We start from the raw sequence: 8458 nt of genomic DNA on the forward strand, positions 1-8458 counted from the left end.
GGTGCCTAACTAGATCAATACGAAAAAAAATTTCTAAAATTTCATTACACCATGAATGGCTCTTATCACTTGAGTTGAATTGAATCAACATCAAAGTGGAGTTAGACAATCTAGGGAATCGAAAGAGGTAGGGCCACATCGCCATTCTTTATCTCTTTATTACTTAACAACTGCAAATGAGAACGACTCTTGCGTAGGAAGATAACATGTGGCCTATGGCTAGTAGATGAATAGGTTATTGGAATGAGTGCACTGTTAATGGCACAACAGAGGTCGGTGAAGGCGGTCCCGACATACTTTTAGTGTTGCGAACCTCGAAAATAGAGTGTGAATCAGACGTTTGTGACTTAATCCGTACTAAGTAATCATGATATATGTAAAATTTATCACTTAATATCACATAACACATAAACAAATCAAATGCAACCTTTTCTTTTGCGTTTCTTATAAAAATTTGTACATAAAACTTTTCTGCTTCGTGAAGTGGGAAAATGCTTGATTCAAATACTGGGTTATAGTCTAGAGATTTTCTTTAAAAAAAAAATTCTAGTTCTCTATAACCAATGGCTCTGATACCAACTTCTGTCACACCCCAAAAATCATTAACTTAACAGCGGAAGACTTAATCAATTATTTGGGTGGTGACAGACGCTGTTCAGCCAATCATATTCAAAAATAATGAACCAAGAGTTGGACTTTATTAAATATCAGAGTTTTACACGTGTCAAACATGCACGGTTCTTGTTAGGGCATGGAAATTTGACGTTGTGGATACGTTATCCTGATATATGTTCTTGGATCAGTTATCCTTAGACAGATCCTGTCAGGATCAGTGGTCCTCAGTACTTGGTATTATTAACAATTGTTTCTTGTATGTAGGTTGTTATTTAATAAGTATAACGACACCAAGACTTATTCCACTGGATATCTCGCTAGTAAACTTGTCAAGCAGGTGGTCAAATGGCTGTAACACGTTTAGTGGGGATAATGGCGGATTTATATGACTTCTTGTTGTGTCACAAATAACTGAGTACTGAGGATATGTTATTCTTGAAGACGTGTCTGGATCAATTATCCTTCTGAAGAGTTCTAGAGCTTTGTGATCAACTTTGTCTCTAGAGACTACAAACTATTTAGAGATTCTTGTACCATAGAAGAAAGTCCCATAGAAGAATTCGAGTTCGATAATGAGAGAAGACCACTCATTTCCACCACTCGAGTAACTGATCAGAGAATCTTTTTCAATTCAAGGATCCAGGATCCTCAACAGGACAAGCTGGGTATACAAGCAATCAATTTCATCTCCGGAGGTTCAGACATCTGTGGAACTTCTTTCTCTGCAGCAAAAAGATTCGCCAAGGAGATCAAGATGGATAACGGGGATCATCCGATAGTGTCAACCACATTAACAACAGACAAGAGAATCTTCTTCGACGAAGAAGACAAGTTGAACATTCAGGATCCTCATCATGACGGTTTGATTATTACTTTATTTATCTCTAACCATTATGTACGCAGGATCCTAGTGGATGATGGCAGCTCAGTCAACATTATCCAACATGATGTACTCAAGAAGATGAACATCCCAGATTCAGATGTCATTCCTAGAACATCGGTGCTAGTCGGTTTCAGTGGTGAAACCAAGAAAATATTGGGGGACATCAACCTCCCAATTTATATTGAAGGGTTAAACTCATATAAAAAATTTTGTGTAATAGATAACCTTTCCTGTTGTAATGTTATTTTAGGTAGGCCTTTGCTCCATGGGATGAAAGCTGTAGCTTCAACTTATCACCAATGCATCAAGTTACCTACTCCTTGGGGAGTTGTGAAGATAGTGGGTGACCAAGCGGAGGCCAAGAACTATTATTCATCATCAATGAAGCCAACAGCCAAACCAACTATAGCATAGCAACTACTGTAACATCCTAGGGACGTGCTGGAAGCTCGAGAGAAAGACCTTAAAGAAGTATCATTGGACCCCGAAGATCCAGAAATAAAGGTGTTCCTAGGATCCAATATCACCAGTATGATCAAGGAGGATATAATATCCTTCTTAGGGCGAAGAAGATCTACTTTTGCCTTCAAACACTCAGACATGACAGGTATTTCAAAAGAGGTAATCACTCATAAAATCGGCCTTGATTTAACTGTGAAACCCGTCCATCAGAAGCGAAGGAAATTCGCTCCTGAGAGGAACAAGATCATACAAGAAGAAGTTGAAAAACTTCTTAAGGCCAGTATGATCAGAGAGGTTCAATATCCTCGATGGCTAGCTAATGTGGTCGTTGTTTCAAAAAATAATGGAAAATGGAGGGTGTGTGTCGATTTTACAGACTTAAACAAGGCATGCCCCAAGGATCCTTTCCCATTACCACATATAGATGCCATGGTGGATGCGACGGCTGGACGTGAAATGCTCACCTTTATGGATGCTTCCTCTGGATTTCAACAAATTCAAATGGAACCATCTGATCAAGAGGATACAACATTCATGACTCCAACCAGCATATATTGTTATACTGTTATGCCGTTTGGACTAAGAAATGCAGGGGCGACGTACCAAAGACTAGTCAACATGATGTTCAAGGACCAATTGGGAGAGACTATGGAGGTATACATAGATGATATGGTGGTAAAGTCGAAGAAAGCAGAGGATCACCTCAGAGACCTTGAAGAAGCATTCAATATCCTTGATCACTATAACATGAAACTAAATCCATCCAAATGCCACTTTGGCGTTAAGGCTGGAAAGTTTCTAGGATACATGGTCACAAAGAGGGGAATTGAAGCAAGCCTGGAACAGATCGAATCCATCATCAATCTCAAGTCTCCTACAAATGTCAAAGATGTCCAGAGACTCACCGGAAGAATAGCGGCTTTGAATAGATTCATTTCAAGATCCTCCGACAAGTGCAAAGACTTCTATGATATCCTAAGAAAGAACAAGAAATTTGAGTGGACTGAAAGACATGAGGCTGCACTCAAGGATTTGAAGGATTACTTATCCTCAGCACCAGCCTTGATGAAGCCTATAGATGGAGAACCCTTGTTTCTATATCTCGCAGTGTCAGGCAATGCAATAAGTGCCGTCTTGGTAAAGGACCACGATGGTGAACAACACCCTGTGTATTATGTAAGTAAGAGTCTTTTAGATGCAGAATCCAGGTACTCCCATTTAGAGAAATTAATTCTTGCACTTATTATGGCTTCGACTAAACTGAGACATTATTTTGAAACTCACCCTATTATTTTGAGAACTAACTATCCTGTAAAGAATGTTCTTAGAAAACCAGAGTTATCAGGTAAAATGGCTAAGTGGGCTGTAAAGTTAAGTGCATATGATATCCAATACGATCCGAGGACAACAATCAAGTCTCAAGCACTAGCGGACTTTGTGGCTGATTTCACTAGTGATCTACAAAGAGAAGCTGATTTGGAAGTCCAACAACTGGAAAAGACCAAGGATCCTTGGATACTCTTCACAGACGGAGCGTCCAATGTGAGAGGAACAGGATTGGGGATCCTACTGAAATCGCCACAGGGGGACATATTACCCCAATCCATAGCTTGTGAATTCCAGGCAACAAACAATGAAGCAGAGTACGAGGCTTTAATCGCAGGTTTGCAATTAGCCAAAAGCATGAGGATCAGGTATCTTCAAATTTATGTAGATTCTTTATTGATAACTAACCACTTTAACGGCTCGTATACTGTTAAAGGTGAGAAACTAATGAAATATTTAGATGTTGTGAAGGAATTGTCGAAATTTTTCGAAGTATTTAGTATTACACAGGTACCGAGGGATGAAAACGTTGGGGCAGATGCCTTAGAAAACTTAGCCTCATCTCTGAAGATTCCTGAAGATTTGAAAATCCCAATAATCCACATTCTCTCGCTAGCAATAGGAGAACAGAAAGTTGGAGACATAACAAATGATAAAGAAATTGTACTCTGGGATCCTTCATCCTTAAATAACAAAGGATCATGGATCCATCCTATCAAGAACTATATTCAGACTGGAGAAATTCCAGCCACAGAAAATCCCAAGTCCTTCAAACTCAAGGTATCCCAATATATTTTATTGAATAATATGGTATATAGAAAATCTCTTGCAGGTCCATATCTGAGATGCATCGAAGATCCTGAGATCCAAGAAGTACTTAAGGATTTTCATGAAGGAGATTGCGGCAATCACACAGGTGGAAGAGCATTATTTTCCAGGATACTCAGAACTGGATACTTCTGGCCAACAATGAAGAAGGATGCAGTGGAGTATTCAAAAAAGTGTGATGCTTGTCAAAGACATGCGAACATCCTTCATCAACCAGTGGAGCCTCTATATCTTATATCCTACTCATGGCCTTTCATGAAATGGGGTATGGATATTGTAGGCAAACTGTCAAAAGCACCAGGTGGAAAAGTCTTCATGCTTGCTATGACTGACTACTTCTCCAAATGGATTGAGGCAGAAGCATTTGTACAAGTCCGAGAAAGGGAAGTAATATCTTTTATTAAACGAAATATTATAACTAGATTTGGTATTCCTGCTGAAATTGTTTGTGACAATGGTTCCCAGTTTATCGGGAATTGAACCACTAACTTTTGTGACAGTTGGGGCATCAAAATGATTACTTCTACTCCGGTTCATCTTCAAGCCAATGGTCAAGCAGAGTCTAGCAACAAGATCATCATCAACAATCTAAAGAAGAAGCTAGGATCGAAGAAGGAAAAATTGGCTGAAGAACTTCCTTATGTTCTTTGGGCAGACAGGACTACGCCTAAAAATGCAACAAGCCAAACACCCTTCTCATTGGTGTTTGGATCAGAAGCAGTATTCCCACAGAAATGGTGGTTCCTATGGCAAGAACGAGCATCCGTGATCCTGAAGCCAATGAAGAAATCCTTCTTGAAGACTTGGATATTGTATAAGAACTCAGAGACCTAGCCAAGATCAGAATGGCAGCTTATCAACAAAGGGTAGCTGGGGCATACAACAAGAATACAAGGATCAGAAGATTTCAGGAAGAAGATCTAGTCTTGAGGAAAGCCTTCCAAAACACAACTAATCTAGCAGATGGAAAGTTAGCACCCAAATGGGAAGGTCCCTACTTGATCGAGTCAGAAGCTGGGAAGGGGGCATATCACTTGCTAACTATGAAGGCAACAGGTTACCCATAGCATGGAATGCTATCCATCTCAAAAAGTATTTTTTCTAGTCAAGATCTAGTATCCTTCGAAAATCAGGTATCCATCTAGGATCAAGGATCCTAAAATTGGTAATATCTATCTGATCACTTATTCATTTCATATTCTTGTTATTTTAAGGATAATGTATTCTTAACATTTATCTTTTCCAAGTTTTTAAGTAACAATGCAGATTTCAACAAGAGGTTCAATGTCTAAGAGGTTGGCCACCTCTCCTTTACATTTAAGGTACTATACCATTTCCCTTGGCCTTGCCCACGATTGGGTATGACCCCCGATTTTCATATCCCCTACAGTTTAAAGGTTTCACCTTTCTCACGATTACCAGTTGCGCACGCTATCCGATGTATAGTCCGGGGCAGCGGGACCAGTACACGCTTAGTGGCTGACAATTTCGTTGTTTCTGGCTATATGGAGGATCCTACGATTTATGGTAGACGTACCATACCACCGGTTTATAACGTTTTCACGTTATCTCACGTTTGGGCTAAATCCCGGTTTGGGCGAGTCCCCAGTTGACATCCGTAACTTTGGGCCAGTCCCCAGTTTGGGCTTGTCCCCAGTATTTGGGCTTGTCCCCAGTTTAACACCAGTTCACGGGCTTGTCCCCAGATTACACGGGCTTGTCCCCAGTTTATTTTATGGGCTTGTCCGCAGTTGCACGGGCTTGTCCCCAGTTTATTTTATGGGCTTGTCCCCAATTTGTTGGGCTTGTCCCCAATTTATTTTATGGGCTTGTCCCCAGTTTATTTTGTGGACTTGTCCCCGGTTTATTGGGTTTAATCCCAGATAATATCGTAAGTTATTTGCATCAGGTATCATAAATTAGATTCTGAGGATCGCCGAAAGATCAATACTTATGGATTCAAAATCCTTTAATTCAGTTTTATAAGGATTGCAAAAAGATCAATACTTATGGTAACTTAGGTCTAACCAGACCTTACGGTATGATTTCTGTTTATTGGTTTACACTTATTTGATTTCAGTTTATATCTTCATAGATATAAGGATTCATTATTCTCAATATATTTTTATAAGGATTTAAGATCCTAGTTTATTTTTGCAAGGATATTTTATCCTAAAAACTTTTTACTAAAGAATATTTCTCAAAAATTTCAACAAGTCTAAAGCTATATCAGACAAACTTTCAAAATAACAAGTAACAAGCGAATAGTCAAAAGTTTTCAATTATTATTAAACATAAGTCACCTGGACTTAACTAAAAGTTTTAACCCGGACTTCACCGTTCAAAATATAGACCATCTATCCTGGTTAAACATGTGTTACTAGTTGTTCATGATTTGCAGGAAGAATAAGAGGTTTCGGATATATAGCCAGAAAGGAAGTTCCCAAGGAAAGTCTATAAATATTTGATGATTATATCTAGCTTGTCAAATCTCATTTGTTTTTGCAGGAAGTTTGAATTCAAAGGCAAAATGACAGCTGTGATTGATGTGTTCTAAAATATACATATTATTATATAAATATTTCCTACATTTTTAAATATTTTTGAGCCATATTTTTATCGAATACTATTCTTAGTTGATTCATATATGACTTTTAAGATTTTAAGAAATAATGAGCTAAATTGCAACATTTTCTTTTTTACTATACAAATGAAGCTTCATACATGTTTTTATACCTGTCGATTGTTTATTTAAAGCATGCCTACACAATTGCCTAAATCTCAAGTCATGTGTAATTATATAATATTATTATATTAGTTTTATTTGAAAAAAAAACAAATTCAACACAAGTTGTAGTGCTCACGTGAAATAATAATAATTAATAATAATAATAATATGTAAACCTACGTTTATGAAAAATGCAAGAAAGAAAATATTATAATAATATAAATTTAAATTGGAGTCACATGATTTTGTGAAGACTAAATTAATTTATATAGTGGCAGCTAAAAGAACAAATGGAGACATGGATTATGGAGCACTGATTGGAGCCAGAGAGCATGTGCATCATAGTAAATCTTGGGCTTTAAAGTAAATACACAAATTAAGGGTTTTCATTGGGCTAGATCTTTTGGGCCAATTATGACACAATAGGGCTGCAATGAGAGGGAGTCGGTTATGTTAACATAGAACCCTCCAAACGAATATAAAAAGAAGGCAGGAAAGGAACAAAAACGATTATTCATTATTAAGTGGACGACAGATTGTGGACGGCGAATAGAGGGGGTTTTTAGCAGACGAAAGTCAGAGGGGGCACCCCTGCTTGGGGCGATTGTGTTCGGGAGCTAGACAAGAATTGAAGAAGCAAGCTAGCAGGTCTTATTTATTATATCATTAGATGAATCGTATTATTTGTTTTATCTTTGTTTCATCGAATATTATTATGATTGGCTAAACTTTTATACTGCCTGGGTTTGGATGAATACATTTTAGACTCGTTTTATTTTCAGTCTTGGATTATTTACTGATTGGTTCATGTTTTGGTAAAGTTTTTATTTTATTTGGTTGTGATGCATATGCGTACTTGGTATTAATTTATAATCAATTTATTGTTCCATATGCGTCTTTGTGAACGTCTTTCATGTATGGATGCATATTAGGTTGCTTACAGTGTGTTTGTAACTAGTTTATGGTTTATTGTTAACGTATTCCATAGGAGTGGTAATTGAGAATTTAGAGATACCTTATATTCTGTCACTTGAGAGACCAGGAGGTAATTAAGTGTCGCCTGTTTTGGTCTTTTGCGGGTTTTGGTAGTGATTGCACGGGAGTGAGTTACCCTAGATTCCTTTAGATTCTTACATATCCGAATTATAACATAATTTAATAAGAATACCTCTTTACGCCTTAGGGTGTTTTGTGATTAGAGAGACCGGGAGGTGATTTAATCTTTGGGTACCTTAGCATAGTTAGGTAAGGTGAGACTGGGAGGAGATCTGAACCATTAAACCGTTGAGCTTACATGATATTTAAGGTTTTTAGGTATTGTTGGTGAGACTGGGATGAGATCTTGTTTACTATAGTTATTCCTTAAATTTCATATTTTTAGAATACGGTACCGATCATAAATCCAATTCCGAAAGTTTACGAGTTTACTAGTAGAATTCCTTACCTAGGTAGTTGTTTCCCCTATTTGAGTTCTAGTTATATTTTTCCGTGTCAGTTTTAGAGTAACTATTATTTATTTTATATTATTTAATATTAAATAATAAAAAAATACAAAAATCAATAAAAATCAATTTATTTAAGTTATTAGTCAGAGTCTAGTTTAGGTGTCGCTAGTG

This window comes from Bidens hawaiensis, unplaced genomic scaffold (assembly GCF_021521415.1).
Source record: "Bidens hawaiensis isolate Kalapana, Puna unplaced genomic scaffold, B.hawaiensis_p1.1 tig00024810_1, whole genome shotgun sequence".
Taxonomy (NCBI): domain Eukaryota; kingdom Viridiplantae; phylum Streptophyta; class Magnoliopsida; order Asterales; family Asteraceae; genus Bidens; species Bidens hawaiensis.